This window comes from Schistocerca serialis, chromosome 3 (assembly GCF_023864345.2).
Source record: "Schistocerca serialis cubense isolate TAMUIC-IGC-003099 chromosome 3, iqSchSeri2.2, whole genome shotgun sequence".
In the NCBI taxonomy this organism is placed as follows: Eukaryota; Metazoa; Arthropoda; class Insecta; order Orthoptera; family Acrididae; genus Schistocerca; species Schistocerca serialis.
The window spans coordinates 647,921,686-647,942,092 of NC_064640.1; the positions used below are offsets into that span (position 1 = coordinate 647,921,686).

Sequence of the window (20,407 nt, forward strand, 5' to 3'; positions counted from 1 at the left end):
TGGTGAAGTGGTTACACAACAATAACATCCCTGTAATGGACTGGCCTGCACAGAGACCTGACTTGAATCCTATAGAACACCTTTGGGATGTTTTGGAACACCACCTTTGTGCCAGGCTTCACCGATCGACATCGATACCTCTCCGCAGTGCAGCACTCCGTGAAGAATGGGCAGCCATTCCCCAAGAAACCTTCCAGCTACTGACTGAACGTATGCCTGCGAGAGTGGAAACTGTCATCAAGGCTAAGGGTGGGCCAACACCGTATTGAATTCCAGCATTACCGATGGAGGGCACCATGAAGTTGTAAGTCATTATCAGCCAAGTGTCCGGCGACTTTTGATCACATTGTGTATCACTCTCTTCTATAGTGGCTCTATTGTGCATAACATATCAACAGGCAGCTCAGGTTCTACAGTCACCCAAAGCAACTTTCTGGTGCCAGCCAGCACACTATGAAGCAAATCAAGCCTTAATATTTCTGTCAACAATTTAAGTGGTTTGCCCCTTAAGACAGATGAACCTGGCAACAGTACTTCACTGGCCATAGTCTCCTCCAGCTAGAATGTTGTTCCTCTAATTTCCAGTGTACATCACCAAAGGTCAATTTTGGCATGATGTTTTAACAGAAAGTTAGTCCCAGGATCATACAGTAAACCTCATTTATACAAGGCACTATTTATGTACATTGCTTAAACTGAACCATCCCAACCTGAAAATTTAATACCGCTAAACCTAATGACTTTACATCAGTGTCTCCCACCCCATGCAATCTATAAAGCAGTGCATTCAGTTGCTTCCAATCCACGAGTTCCAGACTTACCAATGACACGTGCATCCCTGTGTCCAAGAAAACTCGTGTTTTTTGCCTCCGACAATTCCCACTATACCATATTCCACCTACACAAAAGTATTTGTAGCACCAAAATTTAGCAGTGATACCAGTCATCAGTGTGCATGTTGGGAGGGAATTCCCTCTTGTGTTTAACACCTGTGCACTTCCCCGTATCTATATCTTCCGTTATTTCTACAATCTCGTTGTTGATGTCCACCTACACTGTTCTTATGCCATTGAGGTTGCTGACACTGCCACAGGAGATGCCACAAATGCCCATGCCTATCATGTTACATTAACGGAAAATACCCCTCGTGAATCACGTTACCCCTGTTGATATGTCAATCTCTTCAAATTCCATAGCTGATCTGACAGCTGTGTATATGTCATTTGGGGTACCTGTCCGAACCCTTGTTGACACATCAGATGACAGGCCCTTCAAGAATGCATCTAATGCCCCATGTTCCAATTCTTGGTGCATAATCGTATTTGCCTCATCACTCATATGTTTTCCATTAATTTTCCGTATCTTGTTGGCACAGCTTTCCACTGTTTCACTAAGCCCCTTTGTAACACCACTCAATTGTTTACAGAAAAACTTTATGCTATTTTTATTTAGGGCCTATATCATTGCAGAAGGCATTGTTTCAACTGATCAAGAATTTGTGTATGTCTCAACCCCTCCAAACATCTGACAAAGCTGTTTACCTCCTCTATGAACCATAATTTTGCTATGTGCAATAATTGATAATCTGACCAGTCTCTGATCTTCCAGTTGATTCCAGGTCATCCAGGAAAGACATTACATACTTAGCTGTCTTGCCAGAAAAGGGAGTGATTAAATTGATAGTGGCTGGATCTCTCTGAGGACTAGGCTCTTTGATCAGTGCTAGCTAACTGCTCTTCTTTATTGACAAGTTACCCAAGTAATCCCAAATTCTCTGCTTTCAACCACACTACCTCATTAAGAAAAAACCACAATGCTTCTTGAAACTTACTGGCAGATTAAAACTGTTGAAACTTACTGGCAGATTAAAACTGTGTGCCGGACCGAGACTTGAACTAGGGATCTTTGCCTTTCGGGGGCAAGTGCTCTACCATCTGAGCTACCCAAGCACAACTCTTGCCCTGTCTTACAAGGTTCTGTTATCATCTGCTCCAGGAGTAGTGCTGTTGAGACTCTTGTGTCTTCAGAAGATCTATGTGATTAGAACATAGGACACAGGATGCATTTCAGACAAGGTACAGGGTTTTTCTTTTTCCTACATGTGTTTGCTCTCCAGTCTTGCAGACAATCTCAGTGAAAAGCGGTCAAACACATGCACTCCAATAACTATTTGGCTGTTTGTAGACACCTAAGTGATTGAGCAGTGTGCAGAAGGAAACCACCAAAAGGGTGGTTCGGCAAGGATGTCTTAATACTGTACAGCCAACTGACTGTATTTGAACACCATAGCACCATTGAAGAGTGAGTGGATCACATTGCAAAAGCTGCTGACATATCCTCGATAGTTTTCAGACCAGCTACATAGACATCATGTTCCCTGGTGATGTGAGGATTGCTTCTTCACAATCATTGTTAGGCATGCACCTCTGTGAAACTTCAAATGCAGAGAATCTTATAGCCCTTCAGGATGTGAGGGCAAAAGCCCAATAAACAATTGAGGAGAGCAAAATGGTCATGGTGAGTTTCTCTGCTCCAAAGCATTCGGTGGACCCATGACCCTTTAGTGAGCCCCTCTGGTGGTTCATGATTCTTTTGTGAGTATGTTCATGGTGAGCATTGGGCCCCAGGCTATTGCAACACCTCCTTCCTTCCTTGTACTACAATCTCCCATCTCTGACTATCATTACTTCTCTTACTTTTGAACCCATGGTGGCAGTCCTTGGAGTTTTTGATTCTTTCATTTACCCATTTCTCTTTTTACTTTTCATCATAAACTATGTGGTTTGTGTTATTTTTGGTCCCCTTTTGAGTTTGACCTCAACTTTTCAAAATTTTTCCTGTAGTGTGGACTGGTTGTGGAAGGACACCTTTAGAAGAAGCAACTTTTGTATGGTAAAAGTATACTCTATGCCCAGTAACTAAGTTGACTCAAAAAGCCAACATGGTAGTCAGACTGTTGTGGTGAGGTTGTGTACCTTCTCAGTAGATCCACTAGAAAACACAGAGATATCATTTCTGACAACAGAACTAACAGCTTCCCAGGAGCAGATGCCAACCTTCTTGGTGCACTGGGATTCAGGGTAATGGCCATCATGCCAAATGACCCTTACTGCGGTGGAGTGGTGCCAATGGTACAGTCCTTGACTGGAATAGGTGGCATCAGGGCAAACGTTTCGCTGATAAAATGAATCAAATTAACCTAGAACAATGGCCATAGTGGTGTGGATGTCTCAGTGGACAGAGAGACATGCTTTAATGCAAAAACTTACCCCAATTACGTTCCCATTCTAGCAATGCCAGGGATAACTGACAAGCCTAGAGAAACAAAGCCTACAAACTCCTTCAGTACATAGTATGGTCTGGAACTGATTGAGATTCCTATGCAACAACAAAACTGTTAGACTTTCTCAAACATACTGAGGGTAATTGTAGGGAGGTAGATGCATCGGGAAAAAATGAGAAATTGATCCTTGCTTATTGAAACATCAACATCTACACAATCAAAAGCACTGGTGAAATGTGAGAAACTGGGAGACATTTCTGAGGCCTCCGTAGCGGTGCAGCTGGAAACACATTGACTGTCACTGGCACCATCAGAGGGGAGAGCATCATCCAAGGTGCCCTCCTCCCTACAAAAAGCAGAAGTGCAAAGTCACACAAGTCACTGGATGAATGAGCCACAGGTGGTGGGTCACAGGACAGACTATTCATCGTCCATTCCAGAGCGTAAAGACAACAAACTCTCACACAGTCTCAAACACCAGAGAGACAAAACGGAAGAAACAGAGAAATAAAAAGAAGAAAACCCAAATGGAAACAGATCTGGCAGTTCTTACCAAACCCCTTTTTACATATTACAGTATCTGCAATAACAATAGCTAACAATAGCCGTGTATTGGGAAAGATAAGGTTGTGAAGGAAGTTTCTGGCCGACAGCACGAGGTCAAGGATATAAGGTCAATATGTTATAAAAATATTTTTGTTACCAGTAAGTCAGATATATGTACAATATTTAACAATCATTCTCAAAGTATAGCAGGTGAATTAATGAAAACACAGTTTCTACTGATTTAACTCTCATGGAAAATGGCTTTACAAGACTTCTATCTGAAATACACCTCTGTGATTCTGACAAGGGAGAGACTGAGTCAATAATTAAATTGCTGAAGACTGTCACAGATATGAAGAGGTATGTAGTAGGATACTAAAGCGCTGTGCTGCATACGTTAGCCCAGCACTTTACCACATTTGTAATTTTTCCATTAAGAATGGTTAGTTTCCTGAATGATTAAAGTACTCAATGGTAGCTGTACGAGGGTCACTCCTAAAGAATTGCACACTATTTTTTTTAAAATCCATCTTTTATTCTACATGTTTGAAAGTTTTACAGTGTGTAGATACATCCTTTAGGAAGAATATTTTCATTTCTCCACATAATTTGGTCTCATGGGTCAGTGCAGGGCCTGCTGGTGCCTTCTAATATGACAGTTGATTCTAAAATATTCCGCAATCTCAGGCATCTGTCTGATGGTGTCACAACCCGACCATTGCGTCAATACGTATAAACAGTTTGGCTTGCTGAGTATGTTCTGAGTTTGTAACAGTTTTCTGAGTTGTTAAAGCCTCTGATGAAGACTCCAGCAATAGAAAATATAAGCAATATTGCAAATACTGGCTTTGAAAGCCTACATTGTATGTTAGATGTACCTGTGTCTAATCGAAATTTAATTGTTTTGTTAGCTAATCTTATGTGGACGAAAAGTTTGTTCTTCTCTCTGTGGACTGCTGTAGACATTGTTTGTGCCAGTTGCACTGGCTCAACCATCAAAACATGCACTTGCTGAGAGCTGCGCAGTAGCCATGTGGTAGACTTGCACCGTGACTGGCAGCATTGTAAACAGATGATGTGGCTATGACCTTGCTTATCACAATTGAAACACTGTCCTTCATGACAAGGACAAACTTGTGTATTATGATTATAAAGACAATGAGGACAATACTTCTTCGCATTTTCTGAAGTACACATTGTGTACTATGTGACTGAAAGATTTTACCTTACTTTTTTGAGCCCTGTTTTTATTCATTTTAACATGAACTGGAGACTGATTGCTTTGTGCACAAGTAACAAGGGAACTAGAAGGGGCCTCAAAATTAACTTCAGCTGTGTCCACAATACTTTGGGACTCTACAATGACAAAACTGTTTTCAGTTCTGGCTGGAAATTTTAGGATATCAGTGCATACTCATGTGTCTGATACATTCTGTCTGATTGCATCATGTAGCATAATATCGTTATAACTTTGTAGAATACTTGAACCTACTATGTGTTGTTAACCCTCTAAGTTCTGCAACCCACTGTTTCAGTGACTGTTCAGAGTGCTTGTTAAGGCAAGAAAATTAAAATCTCACTGCAGCAACATGACTCAGTGCCTTGTAATGTTCGTCAGATTTTCTAACAAGTTTCTCATAGTCAACATCATCTGGACAAGAGTCGGGAAACAACTTTTTACACAGGTGATAGATGTCGGCTCTGAGAGTTGACAAAAAGAACACAATGTGCGTGATACCTTTAATGCTGTATGCAGTGAAGTATGCTTCTAGTTTAGCATGATATTCAGACTGTCCTCTTCCTTGTTGTTAAAGTGATGAAACTTGGGTGCAGCAACTGGCTGTGGTGCTGCTTGTTGCAACAGTAAGCTCATCAGGTATTGAACATGGAGCAGCAGTTGTTCAATCTGCTGTGCATGAAACTGAACAACTTTGTTTAGTCATGGGGCTCAGACATTGTTAAACACTGTATGTTTGGTACAGCACACAAAAATATGTTTTCCACTGGGACTAATGAAACACTGTCTTGGAACACACATGATAAAATCATTGCTGCCATGGCACTAACATCACACTATATTGGAAAACACGTGAGAACATCATCACCACCATTTTTGTATATCCTGTAGCAACTTAGATGACAGTTAAATAGTTTTACTCCTGAAGGAGGTCAAGTGATTACTACAACACATATAAAGATTACCACTTTACTTTAGTAAAAGTCTTTTATGCAAAATACTTAACTTGGATGCAATTTATGTATATGTGAATGACAATATATATTTTAGTACAGTTGCTGAACACAATGATAACTGTTTACTATTTTGAATAGCACTGAATGATGGTCAAACATCACTGTAAATTTGACAGTAACCTTTGGTTCACAGTGCTGACTGATGATATTCTCACTGCCAGATCTGAGCTATGTTGGTGATGCTATCAGACTGGGCTATCAAATAAGGGGCAAGCAGTGCTGCACTCTCATGTAAGTAGATTTCCAGCAGTGGTGGCGTACCGAACCACTGGAGGGTGTGTCTTGGCTGACATTTTTCTTTATGGCTTTGTGTGGCAGTGACTGTCCTTAGCTTTTGGTTCTGTCATGAGATATCAACTTTGCTATGGAACCTTACTCTTTGGGTGACACCACAGCTGTTGCACATAAAGCAGTTCAGGATGAACTTTTTGGGGAAATTAAAGTCCATACACTTCCCTGGAAGAAATTCTTGGCTACAGATCAACAGGTTCTAGCAGTATTGTACCAGTCACGGATTTTAACCTGGTTCAACTATGGCAGTCTTGCTTACAGTTCAGCACCTCCTCCTGTTTGAGACCATCTAGACCCTGTGCTCTACCTTGCGATTGAAAACAGGGCTAACAGTAGCAGCGAGGCTAAAAGACGTGCATCAGGATCACTTTTTTTCCGTTGACAACATGCCTGCCTATCCCACAGACAGAGCTTTCTTCATGGTGTATTCCTTGCCTTGTAGTGTGAATTGACTCTCAATATGGCATCAAGGATGACACAGATGCTAATATCCATAGTTTTAGCTTCAGTTCAGTTCTCCCCATCCACACTATTTTTAGTTAGATATATACTTATGGCTTGAAGGATGGATGAGATAGTTGGCTTTGCATTTGTCGACAAAAACATTTATGAATGATAATGCAGTTTCTACACAGTAGTATGAGTAGCAGCATACGCACATCTCACTGGTATAATATACTTTTCTATCCAGTGACTCCCTCAGTGGTTCAAAAGTTACTCACATTGTCATCCACTGGTCTACACCATTCAAAATCTTTTATACAACCACCACAGTACAGAAACCCCCATTGTATTTCTCTAAACACTGAACAACATAAACATCCCAGGCAATGATTGTGCAAACTGGCATCATTGCTCTGCATAAGCTAAGGAAGCCCCAATGGATCTGCAGCCAATACAGAAACCAGTGGCTAACTTAAAGGTGTATCTTAGATGGCACATCGTACAAAACTGAGATGAAGAAAAGATGACAGTTGGGTGACCAACATTTACCCAACTCATACTGAACAATAGAAGCCTCCACCATGCGGCTTTTCGCGGATGATGCTGTAGTATACTGAGAAGTTGTAGCATTAGAAAATTGTAGCGAGATGCAGGAAGATCTGCAGCGGATCGGCACTTGGTGCAGGGAGTGGCAACTGACTCTTAACATAGAAAAATGTAATGTATTGCGAATACATAGAAAGAAGGCTCCTTTATTGTATGATTATATGATAGCGGAACAAACACTGGTAGCAGTTACTTCTGTAAAATATCTGGGAGTATGCGTGCAGAACGATTTGAAGTGGAATGATCATATAAAATTAATTGTTGGTAAGGCGGGTACCAGGTTGAGATTCATTGGGAGAGTCCTTAGAAAATGTAGTCCATCAACAAAGGAGGTGGCTTACAAAACACTCGTTCGACCTATGCTTGAGTATTGCTCATCAGTGTGGGATCCATACCAGATCGGGTTGACAGAGGAGATACAGAAGATCCAAAGAAGAGCGGCGCGTTTCGTCACAAGGCTATTTGGTAAGCATGATAGCATTACGGAGATGTTTAACAAACTCAAGTGGCAGACTCTGCAAGAGAGATGCTCTGCATCACGGTGTAGCTTGCTGTCCAGGTTTTGAGAGGGTACGTTTCTGGATGAGGTATCGAATATATTGCTTCCCCCTACTTACACCTCCCGAGGAGATCACGAATGTAAAATTAGAGAGATTCGAGCGCGCACGGAGGATTTCCTGCAGTCGTTCTTCCCGCGAACCATACACGACTGGAACAGAAAAGGGAGGTAATGACAGTGGCACTCAAAGTGCCCTCCGCCACACACCGTTGGGTGGCTTGTTGAGTATAAATGTAGATGTAGATGTGAAAGTGGAACTTGTCACATTACCCCTCTTGAAAGGAATCTGTTGTCTTCCATGTCATCCATATAGGTCATACCTACCTCAGTTTACATGCAGAAAGACCTCGATAGTTCACCATATCCATGAAGTATGTCCAGACTCACATCAACAGTTACGCCTTTAGTCTGCACACTGAAGAGCATGGCAGATCTGTAGGTAGATTATTTCTTGACAAATCGTTACTACAGACCCTGACAAATTACACAGTGAAAGCAATCTAGACTTTTACCTTCTTATTGGAAAGCAGATATTGCCACTTGATTTGTTGAAACACTCATTTCAGTGATTGACTTACAAGACGGAGTTGTGGAGGGGACACCTAATGCCCCTCATTTTGCCCCAGGGGGATCCTTACCCATGCACACCCCTGCCCAGAGATAAATTAAAAAACTTATCTCCCAATACTCGAAATATGTGTGTATATTATTTTTTCTTATGGGTAAAATAGTCCCCCATTCGGATCTCCGGGCGGGGACTACTCAAGAGGACGTCGTTATCAGGAGAAAGAAAACTGGCGTTCTACGGATCGGAGCGTGGAATGTCAGATCACTTAATCGGGCAGGTAGGTTAGAAAATTTAAAAAGGGAAATGGATAGGTTAAAGTTAGATATAGTGGGAATTAGTGAAGTTCGGTGGCAGGAGGAACAAGACTTTTGGTCAGGTGAATACAGGGTTATAAATACAAAATCAAATAGGGGTAATGCAGGTGTAGGTTTAATAATGAATAAAAAAATAGGAGTGCGGGTTAGCTACTACAAACAGCATAGCGAACGCATTATTGTGGCCAAGATAGACACAAAGCCCATGCCTACTACAGTAGCACAAGTTTATATGCCAACTAGCTCTGCAGATGATGAAGAAATAGATGAAATGTATGACGAGATAAAAGAAATTTTTCTGGTAGTGAAGGGAGACGAAAATTTAATAGTCATGGGTGACTGGAATTCGTCAATAGGAAAAGGGAGAGAAGGAAACATAGTAGATGAATATGGATTGGGGGGAAGAAATGAAAGAGGAAGCCGTCTGGTAGAATTTTGCACAGAGCATAACTTAATCATAGCTAACACTTGGTTCAAGAATCATAAAAGAAGGTTGTATACATGGAAGAATCCTGGAGATACTAAAAGGTATCAGATAGATTATATAATGGTAAGACAGAGATCTAGAAACCAGGTCTTAAATTGTAAGACATTTCCAGGGTCAGATGTGGATTCTGACCACAATCTATTGGTTATGAACTGCAGATTGAAACTGAAGAAGCTCCAAAAAGGTGGGAATTTAAGGAGATGGGACCTGGATAAACTGAAAGAACCAGAGGTTGTAGAGAGTTTCAGGGAGAGCATAAGGGAACAATTGACAGGAATGGGGGAAAGAAATACAGTAGAAGAAGAATGGGTAGCTCTGAGGAATGAAGTAGTGAAGGCAGCAGACGATCAAGTAGGTAAAAAGACGAGGGCTAATAGAAATCCTTGGGTAACAGAAGAAATATTGAATTTAATTGATGAAAGGAGAAAATATAAAAACGCAGTAAATGAAGCAGGCAAAAAGGAATACAAACGTCTCAAAAATGAGATCGACAGGAAGTGCAAAATGGCTAAACAGGGATGGCTAGAGCACAAATGTAAGGATGTAGAGGCTTGTCTCACTAGGGGTAAGATAGATACTGCCTACAGGAAAATTAAAGAGACCTTTGGAGAGAAGAGAACCACTTGTATGAATATCAAGAACTCAGATGGCAACCCAGTTCTAAGCAAAGAAGGGAAGGCAGAAAGGTGGAAGGAGTATATAGAGGGTTTATACAAGGGCGATGTACTTGAGGACAATATTATGGAAATGAAAGAGGATGTAGATGAAGACGAAATGGGAGATAAGATACTGCGTGAAGAGTTTGACAGAGCACTGAAAGACCTGAGTCGAAACAAGGCCCCGGGAGTAGACAACATTCCATTAGAACTACTGATGGCCTTGGGAGAGCCAGTCATGACAAAACTCTACCATCTGGTGAGCAAGATGTATGAGACAGGCGAAATACCCTCAGACTTCAAGAAGAATATAATAATTCCAATCCCAAGAAAGCAGGTGTTGACAGATGTGAAAATTACCGAACTATCAGTTTAATAAGTGACGGCTGCAAAATACTAATTCGAATTCTTTACAGACGAATGGAAAAACTGGTAGAAGCGGACCTCGGGGAAGATCAGTTTGGATTCCGTAGAAATGTTGGAACACGTGAGGCAATACTAACCTTACGACTTATCTTAGAAGAAAGATTAAGAAAAGGCAAACCTACATTTCTAGCATTTGTAGACTTAGAGAAAGCTTTTGACAATGTTAACTGGAATACTCTCTTTCAAATTCTGAAGGTGGCAGGGGTAAAATACAGGGAGTGAAAGGCTATTTACAATTTTTACAGAAAGCAGATGGCAGTTATAAGAGTCGAGGGGCATGAAAGGGAAGCAGTGGTTGGGAAAGGAGTGAGACAGGATTGTAGCCTCTCCCCGATGTTATTCAATCTGTATATTGAGCAAGCAGTAAAGGGAACAAAAGAAAAATTCGGAGTAGGTATTAAAATTCATGGAGAAGAAGTAAAAACTTTGAGGTTCGCCGATGACATTGTAATTCTGTCAGAGACAGCAAAGGACTTGGAAGAGCAGTTGAACGGAATGGACAGTGTCTTGAAAGGAGGATATAAGATGAACATCAACAAAAGCAAAACGAGGATAATGGAATGTAGTCAAATTGAATCGGGTGATGCTGGGGGAATTAGATTAGGAAATGAGACACTTAAAGTAGTAAAGGAATTTTTGCTATTTAGGGAGTAAAATAACTGATGATAGTCGAAGTAGAGAGGATATAAAATGTAGACTGGCAATGGCAAGGAAAGCGTTTCTGAAGAACCCATAGGACTGGAAGTGTTCTGAATAGTAGAGAGAAGGACATGGTGTGGCACGCTGCGAGGGCTGTGGTGCAGCTTGTGCTGGTGGTGGTAAAGGAGCCATGCCCATGTGCAATGCCAAAGATGCAGAAAGTAACAGTATCGGACTCGCAGTGGGCTGTGGGTCTTTTGTCACCCAGGCCCTAATCCATAGGGGTGATTGACACCAGCTCAAGTACTGGGAATGACAGGTGTCCACTGCCTGTGATGTTGTGTTGGGGCCACCTTATGTGTGACAGATCCAGAGATGGAACTTGCACTGGATGGCACAGATGATGCTAGTTCCAGTGCTGGTGATGGATGGTATTTTCCATCTTGGTATTATTATGTATAGGAAATGAGGATACACATCTATGAAAACCGACCACTGGTCCCCATGGAACTAGCTTGCAAAATCTGTATGCACCCAATCCCATGGCTGGGTAGCCATAGGCCATGCCTGGTAGGCTTGGGTGCTACAGTTTGGTACAACAGATAATCCTGACATATTTCAGCTCCTCACAAAACACTGGCAAAGTGGCCAGTACATGTACTGTTGGACAAGATTCTTCATTCTGAATACGCTCCAGTGAGACTGATGCAGGATTGTAATATATATTGAGTGCCAGTCCTCTGAAACACTACTTAACACTAGCAATCGTCCTGATTTTGATGCGGAGTTGATAGCCACCTATCTTGCTCTTGAGTGCATCTGCTCCTGGACTGGTGAGTCCTCCCTCATCAGTAGCTATGCGCTGATACAAGTGTTACCCATGCCACCCCTTGGTCCTGACTATCCAGGATTCTCTCTTTACCCTCAAACAATGTGGAATTTTTTTGGCCTTTGTTTGGACTTGGGGCCATGTTGGGGTCCTGGGGAATGAACACTCTGACAGGCTGGCCAAATTGGCTACTGGCGAGCTGCCTCTTGAGATCGGTATTCCGACACTGGACCTTTGATCAGTATTATGCCATCAAGTTCTAAGAATTTGGAACACGGAATGGCATGCTTTGACTTTGCCGAACAAACTACAAGTGATGAAGGAGATTGCGAATTTGTGGAGGTCCTCCATGTGGGCCTCTCATAAGGACTCCATCACCCTTTGCTGACTCCATATTGGTCATACTTGGCTGGCACATGGTCATCTCCTCCATTGTGAGGATCCTCCCCAGTGTTGCTGTGGTGCCCATTTGACAGCGGTTCACATTTTGTTGGACTGTCCTAACTTTGCTGTCCTATGGTGCACTCTTAATCCTCCTGACTCACTGCCACTGGTGTCAGCAGAAAATACTTCAGCAGCTGACATGGTTTTAAGGTTGATTCCAGAAGTTTTTTTTGTCACTTTCTTTCTGAAGGTGCCTCAGTCTTGTTGGCCCATTTGGGGGTTGTCAAGATAGCTTGTTGCCTCCTCTGACCCAATTGGGCAATAGCTATCTGGGATTGGTGGTCTGTCCCAGCCATCCTACCTGTTCTTTAGCTTCTCTTTCTTTCATGTTCTGTCTGACTTGGTGTTCTGCCTGTGTTTTCCTTTGCTTCTCTCACCATGTCCGTGTCACTAGTCTTTACTGGGGTGCCTTTGGTAGGTGGGGGGGGGGGGGGCATATGTTCCCCATTGCAGTTTCTGCCCTTAAGGGCCTCCAGCTGTTCTCTGGACAGAGCTCCTTGCCTACCTTTCTTTCTTTACCCCTTTTCTTCTTTCTTGTTCCTTTATCTGGGCCTTTTTGACCTTCAATAGACCAGGAGGTTTTCTTGCCTTGGGTGTCATGCACTAGGTTCTTCTTTTATGCATAGTGTTGTTGCCGTGCCTGTTCCATGTAGGAGGAATTGATGACCTTGTAGTTTCATTCCTTTAATCATTAAACCAACCAACCAACCAAACAACAGTCACAGTAAAGCCTAACTTAATATGTTTGCATTTATGGCTAATTTGTATTAACTGGAAAAACTGTCTTAGGTGTGGATCTTCATATGGCAGCTGTGACATCCTTGGAAGTGATGGGAAATTCTGTGACCAACTGCTCTGATTATTAATCAGTGTGGGAAAGCAGTGGTTTGCGTATCAAATTTCTCATCCAGTCCCATGGGGAATCTTGACAGTGTGTCAGCATTCAGTTGCTGAGATGAAAAAAGATGATAATGAATGGAATATTAGTATTTTGATAAGAGAAGAGCACAGTATTGTAACATCTAAGATGTCCATTCAGGCAACTTTGACTTAGGACCAAATATGGACAACAATGGCATATGAAGTGTATGTAATCAAATTAAATTCGTTGCCATACATGAAAATGTGGAACTTATGAAAAATAATTGTCAGTGCTTCCTTCTCGATCTGTGAATATTATTCTTTACTGTGGTGAGCATTTTAGAGGTGGATGTGATAGGCCATTTTAAACCATTTTTATATGATGGAACAGTCCCGATACCATATGGTGACATATCCATGGCTAACATAAGCAGTAAATGAGCTGATACCAGGATAGGCATTGAGCAATTGGGAGACATTGCTTCAGCTTAAGGACAATCCATGGACCACTAGAAAGGGATTCCTTTTCTCCAGAGTAGAGTCAAAAGGTGGCATATTTTCACAATTGTAGGGATACATAGGGCATAGTACGTAACCTTGCCTCTAAAAACCTGTGGTGTCACCGCCAGACACCACACTTGCTAGGTGGTAGCCTTTAAATCAGCCGCGGTCCGTTAGTATACGTCGGACCTGTGTGTCGCCACTATCAGTGATTGCAGACCGAGCGCCACCACACGGCAGGTCTAGAGAGACTCCCTAGCACTCGCCCAGTTGTACAGCCGACTTTGCTAGCGATGGTTCACTGGCAAATTACGCTCTCATTTGCCGAGACGATAGTTAGCATAGCCTTCAGCTACGTCATTTGCTACGACCTAGCAAGGCGCCATTACCAGTTACTATTGATGCTGTAAAACATGTACCGTCAAGAGCGATGTTTACCAATTATGGATTAAAGTTAAGTATTCCAGCAGCTACGTACTATTTTTGTTAGTCTCATTTACTTGTCCTGTTCCAGACCTCACGCCAGCCTGCGTGAGCTTAACGCGTGCCTTTCGGTTTCCTCCTAGTGGATTGGCTGTCTTGCCAGTCCACAAGAAAACCTATAAATCCTTTGTGTTATTTGGTACTGGAATAAAGTAAATGGGTGCCACATTCTCTGACATTGGTTCAAGTCTTTCCTGGCTGAGGATATACCGTATATGCTTAAAAGTAGGCTGAAAGAAAGAGCATTTTGACGAATAATACTTTAACCTGGCTTTCAAAAGGGCTGAAAATACTTGTTGGAGATTCAACAAATACTCCTCCTGAGTTTTTCCTGTCACTACATAACACCCTGGCAATTGACACATTGTGGAATGTTTATAGTAGTCAAATGTTTATAGTAATTCTAGAAATTTCTGAAAGATCTCTACTGCACTAGCGTGCCGAAAGGTAAACTATTATATTAATAGAGGCTATAAGGAGTATTTAATACCAGAATGGCTTTAAAAGCATGTACTGTGTTTTTGAAGTCCCCCCCAAAGGCATAATGCACCATTTCCATGTGTTAAGTGAGAGATGAAGGAAGCATAACATGAAGACATAAGCTGTTCCTTACTGACAAAGAGTTTTCATCTGCATAGTAAGTAAATTACCAGCTATAATTTAGTGCACAGCTGCACTTTGTGTGCATCCAACTTCAGTTGTAGGTCCAAATCTGTCCGTAGTACTCTGACAGATTCACACTCATTTACATGGTCTAGTGAAATTAATGTAATGTCTGTGTGCAATAACCACTCACTGATGGCAGGTGACAGCCCTAGCAGTGGAGGGTATATAAAGCATGTGGGGGGATGTAAAGAACAGTGCAGTCATTGTCATTGTCCATTAACGAAGTGATTAATCTGATGTCCAAAAGGGTATGATCATTAGCTTTTGGGCCATCAATGATAGGGGTGAACGACAGCTACGGAGATGTGTATAGGCGAATAGATGTGCAACTGTTGGACAATGAACCACCCAGATTAACCATGGGATTACCAACAGTGACTGTTCAGTGAATGTTTATGCATGTGGGTCTTTTCATCACGCACTTGGTTCATACACACATACTGACTGCTGTTCAACAGCAACGAAGACTGGAATTTGCATGCCAGTACCACAATTCTCATCTAATATGAATGGCAACAGGTGGCTTTTCCAGACGAATCACATTTTATGCTCCATTGGACAGATGGCCGTGCATGTGTACAGTGTGAAGTGTTTAAAAGCAAGTAGCCTGCAACAATTTTTGGAATAGCCTTGGCTGGAGGGCATTCCCTGGATGATCTCGTCATTCTGGAAGGCACAGTGGATCAGCGCAACTATCCATCTATCCTTGGGGACCATGTCCACCCCTATATGCTGTTTCCTTGGCATGATGACATATATCAGCAGGCCAGTGCAACAGGTCACACAGCTAGCAGTGTATGTGAGTGGTTCGGAAGAGCACCAGGATGAGTTTACCATACTCCCCTGGCCAACAAACTCCCCAGATTTAAACCCAATTGGGACCACCTCGATTAGGCTGTTTTATCCATGCATCCACAATTGAGAATCCTATTGCAGCTGGCCATGGCACTGGAGTCAGTGTGGCTCCACATCCTGTTGGTACCCTCCAGAACCTCATCGACTCTGTTCCTGCATGTTCCATGGCGATCTGCACTGCAAAAGTTGGGTTTTCAGCTTTTGACATGGGATTATGTTAATTTGACTGGGCAATGTACTTTTTCACTGTTTATGAAGAAAAGAGGATATAGTTTCTGTGTTGTTGAAGGAAATCATATTCGCCATTGACTGTAGAAAGTATTTATTTCACAATTGCAGTTTTGACCTTTGGACCATTATTATGTGCTATGGCAAAAGGTTTTGCTTCATCACATCAGACTTTAAAATCATCTGGAATATGTACATGTCATCATCCAAACTAACCTTTTCACTGTCGAAATTCACTAACATCAAACGAGTTCGAAGCTCAGTGCATTGTGAAATGATGTAAATTAGCTGAACTGTTACCAGAGGTAACATCTCTCACGTAAATTGCTATTTGTTCGAAGAGATATTGACAGTCAGTGGTGAATATGATGTCATTTAAAAAGTTCTACATGGCTGTAACCCTGGCCATGAGAAGTTAATCAGTTTCAGTTTTGTTTCTGTGTACCACTGCCATGATTTACCAACCATCATCAGTGTTTTCCTTTTCACTTTGTGTACCTAGTATTAATAGCTATTTATGATTTACTTCGTTAGTTACATGCTAAACTATAGTTCATTTCTGTGGAAGGCTTAGTGATGTGACTGATGTCATTTACACAACAGAAGCACTGCAGTGTGTAGACAGTTTACAGCCATTTACTAATGTTTAGTGGAGATGGAAATGAAGAATACCAAAATACATGGTTCTTGCTATCAAATTCAATTTGGAGATAACAGTTGAAAATATATGGCTTCCATTGTGGTTGTATTGTGTGCTTTTGACTTTAATATCAAATAAATTTACAGTGACTTTTAAAGACCGTCTGGTGACATTTAAAATCATTCCAAAGTACAGAACTTGTTATTATTATTATTTCTTTCTTGTCTCAGACGTTATGTCTGGTTAAAAATGGAAGGTGACGCAGACCTTGATCAAGCGTGACTTCCTTTTAACTGTACGGTATATGTTACATTGCATTTATGAACTTTCGGGTAATTGAACAAGTGTCAATAATTACAGATTTCTGTAGTTGTATATATAAGTTTGGATGTAGCTGTATTGCATTGGTGTACTGGTGGATATTGTGTGGTATGACTCCTGTAGTTGATAGTATAATTGGTATAATGTCAACTTTATCCTGATGCCACATGTCCTTGACTTCCTCAGCCAGTTTGATGTATTTTTCAATTTTTTCTCCTGTTTTCTTTTGTATATTTGTTGTATTGGGTATGGATATTTCGATTAGTTGTGTTAATTTCTTCTTTTTATTGGTGAGTATGATGTCAGGTTTGTTATGTGGTGTTGTTTTATCTGTTATAATGGTTCTGTTCCAGTATAATTTGTATTCATCATTCTCCAGTACATTTTGTGGTGCATACTTGTATGTGGGAACATGTTGTTTTATAAGTTTATGTTGTAAGGCAAGCTGTTGATGTATTATTTTTGCTACATTGTCATGTCTTCTGGGGTATTCTGTATTTGCTAGTATTGTACATCCGCTTGTGATGTGATCTACTGTTTCTATTTGTTGTTTGCAAAGTCTGCATTTATCTGTTGTGGTATTGGGATCTTTAATAATATGCTTGCTGTAATATCTGGTGTTTATTGTTTGATCCTGTATTGCAATCATGAATACTTCCGTCTCACTGTATATATTGCCTTTTCTTAGCCATGTGTTGGATGCGTCTTGATCGGTGTGTGGCTGTGTTAGATGATACGGGTGCTTGCCATGTAGTGTTTTCTTTTTCCAATTTACTTTCTTCGTATCTGTTGATGTTATGTGATCTAAAGGGTTGTAGAAGTGGTTATGAAATTGCAGTGGTGTAGCCGATGTATTTATATGAGTGATTGCTTTGTGTATTTTGCTAGTTTCTGCTCGTTCTATAAAGAATTTTCTTAAATTGTCTACCTGTCCATAATGTAGGTTTTTTATGTCGATAAATCCCCTTCCTCCTTCCTTTCTGCTTAATGTGAATCTTTCAGTTGCTGAATGTATGTGATGTATTCTATATTTGTGGCATTGTGATCGTGTAAGTGTATTGAGTGCTTCTAGGTCTGTGTTACTCCATTTCACTACTCCAAATGAGTAGGTCAATATTGGTATAGCATAAGTATTTATAGCTTTTGTCTTGTTTCTTGCTGTCAATTCTGTTTTCAGTATTTTTGTTAGTCTTTGTCTATATTTTTCTTTTAGTTCTTCTTTAATATTTGTATTATCTATTCCTATTTTTTGTCTGTATCCTAGATATTTATAGGCATCTGTTTTTGCCATCGCTTCTATGCAGTTGCTGTGGTTATCCAATATGTAATCTTTGTGTTTAGTGTGTTTTCCCTTGACTATGCTATTTTTCTTACATTTGTCTGTTCCAAAAGCCATATTTATTTCATTGCTGAATACTTCTGTTATATTTAGTAATTGGTTGAGTTGTTGATTTGTTGCTGCCAGTAGTTTTAGATCATCTATGTATAGCAAATGTGTGATTTTGTGTGGGTGTGTTCCAGTAATATTGTATCCATAATTTGTATTATTTAGCATGTTGGATAGTGGGTTCAGAGCAAGGCAGAACCAGAAAGGAATTAATGAGTCTCCTTGGTATATTCCACGCTTAATCTGTATTGGCTGTGATGTGACATTATTTGAATTTGTTTGGATATTAAGTGTGGTTTTCCAATTTTTCATTACTATGTTTAGGAACTGTATCAATTTAGGATCTATTTTGTATATTTCCAATATTTGTAGTAACCATGAGTGGGGTACACTATCAAAAGCTTTTTGGTAATCAATGTATGCGTAGCGCAGCGACCTTTGTTTAGTTTTAGCTTGATATGTCACCTCTGCATCTATTATCAGTTGCTCTTTACATCCTCGTGCTCCTTTGCAACAGCCTTTTTGTTCTTCATTTATAATTTTGTTCTGTGTTGTATGTGTCATTAATTTCTGTGTAATGACTGAAGTTAATATTTTGTATATTGTTGGTAGGCATGTTATGGGGCGATATTTAACTGGGTTTGCTGTGTCTGCTTGATCTTTAGGTTTCAGATAAGTTATTCCATGTGTAAGTGTATCAGGGAATGTGTATGGGTCTGCAATGTAACTGTTAAATAATTTAGTTAGATGTGAATGTGTTGAGGTGAACTTCTTTAGCCAGAAATTTGCTATTTTATCTTTTCCAGGGGCTTTCCAATTGTGAGTAGAATTAATTGCTTGGGTGACTTCATGTTGCAAAATTATCACTTCAGGCATTTGTGGTATCATCTTGTATGTATCTGTTTCTCCTTGTATCCACTGTGCATGCCTGTTATGTTGTACCGGGTTTGACCATATGTTGCTCCAGAAGTGTTCCATGTCTGTTATGTTTGGTGGATTGTCTATTTTAATGTGTGTGTTATCTATTGTCTGGTAAAATTTCTTTTGGTTTGTGTTGAATGTTTGGTTTTGTTTCCTTCTATTTTCACTTTTTTTGTATCTTCTAAGTCGTTTGGCCAATGCTTGTAATTTCTGCTTCTTTTCATCTAATTGCTCTGTCACTTCTTGTTGTGAGATTTTACCTAATCTTTTTCGTTTTTTTTTTCTGACATTTCATTTCTTATAAATTGTGTTAGTTGTCCGATGTCTTTTCTCAGTTTTTCTATTCTGATCTGTAGCCTGTGTTGCCATGCTGGTTTTGTGGGTTTCTTCTGTGTGTTGGTTGGTTCTGATTTCTGCCTAGTGTGTATATTTAGTGTAGTGAGTGCTCCTATATAAACCAGTAGTTGTAACTCTTCCATAGTTGTGTTTTCATTTATTTTGTTGTGTATGATTGTGTTGATAGTGTTTATTGTTGTTTCAACTTGTGGGTTATTTGGCGGTCTATGCAAGAATGGTCCAGTGTCTGTATTTGTGTCTTTGTATTCTATATATGTCAGCTGAAATTTCTCTTCTATATGTAACATGTGTGTCACTTCGTGTTCTATTTGTGCTTGTTCTGGTGCCTGTCTTAAGATTTTGTTTTCCTCTGACTGTTTAATTGATGCGTGTTGTTCTTTGTTTGTTTGCTCTGGGATGTTTGAGTCCATTACTGTATTTTCTTCTTCTTCTTCTGATTGCACATTATTTTGTTCCAGTATTTGTTGTACTTGTTGTTTGATGTTTTCTAATTCTGACTGGGGTATCCTGTTATTTTTGGTTATTACACGGATCTGATCAGCTAGTTGTTGTTCTGTTAAAAATTTTAATTTTGGGTATCTGGTAATAAATGTTGTGTATACTTGTGATCTGTATCCAGTTGTGTTGGTTCCTAGGTTTGTTGCTTGGTAATAACAGAACATGAGGTGTCGATTAACTTCATCTGACCATCTCATCCTCTGTCTTTGTTTTCCTTCTAGGGTGGTTGCAGGAAGCATATCCTGCAAAACACCTCTATTAGGATTTGAATCATTTTCCAGTTGGCTAGCAGTGTCGTTACCATTGTGGGCGGGCATAGGGTTCAATCGTCGTCCCCGACCATG

General features: G+C 40.5%; 1 protein-coding gene across 4 annotated transcripts in view; it reads left to right on the forward strand.

Annotated features, from left to right (window-relative positions):
• The window catches only part of LOC126470533 (tRNA:m(4)X modification enzyme TRM13 homolog), a 150,494-nt gene that overhangs the window by 16,891 nt on the left and 113,196 nt on the right, over positions 1 to 20,407 (forward strand). For 2 of the 4 annotated variants that reach the window (XM_050098456.1, XM_050098458.1), the window contains exon 2: positions 6,216 to 6,313. The exons of the other annotated variants lie outside the window; for them this stretch is intronic. The gene's annotated coding sequence lies outside the window, so the exon portion shown is untranslated. The remainder of the gene's footprint in view (positions 1 to 6,215; positions 6,314 to 20,407) is intronic. 4 annotated transcript variants of the gene reach the window in all.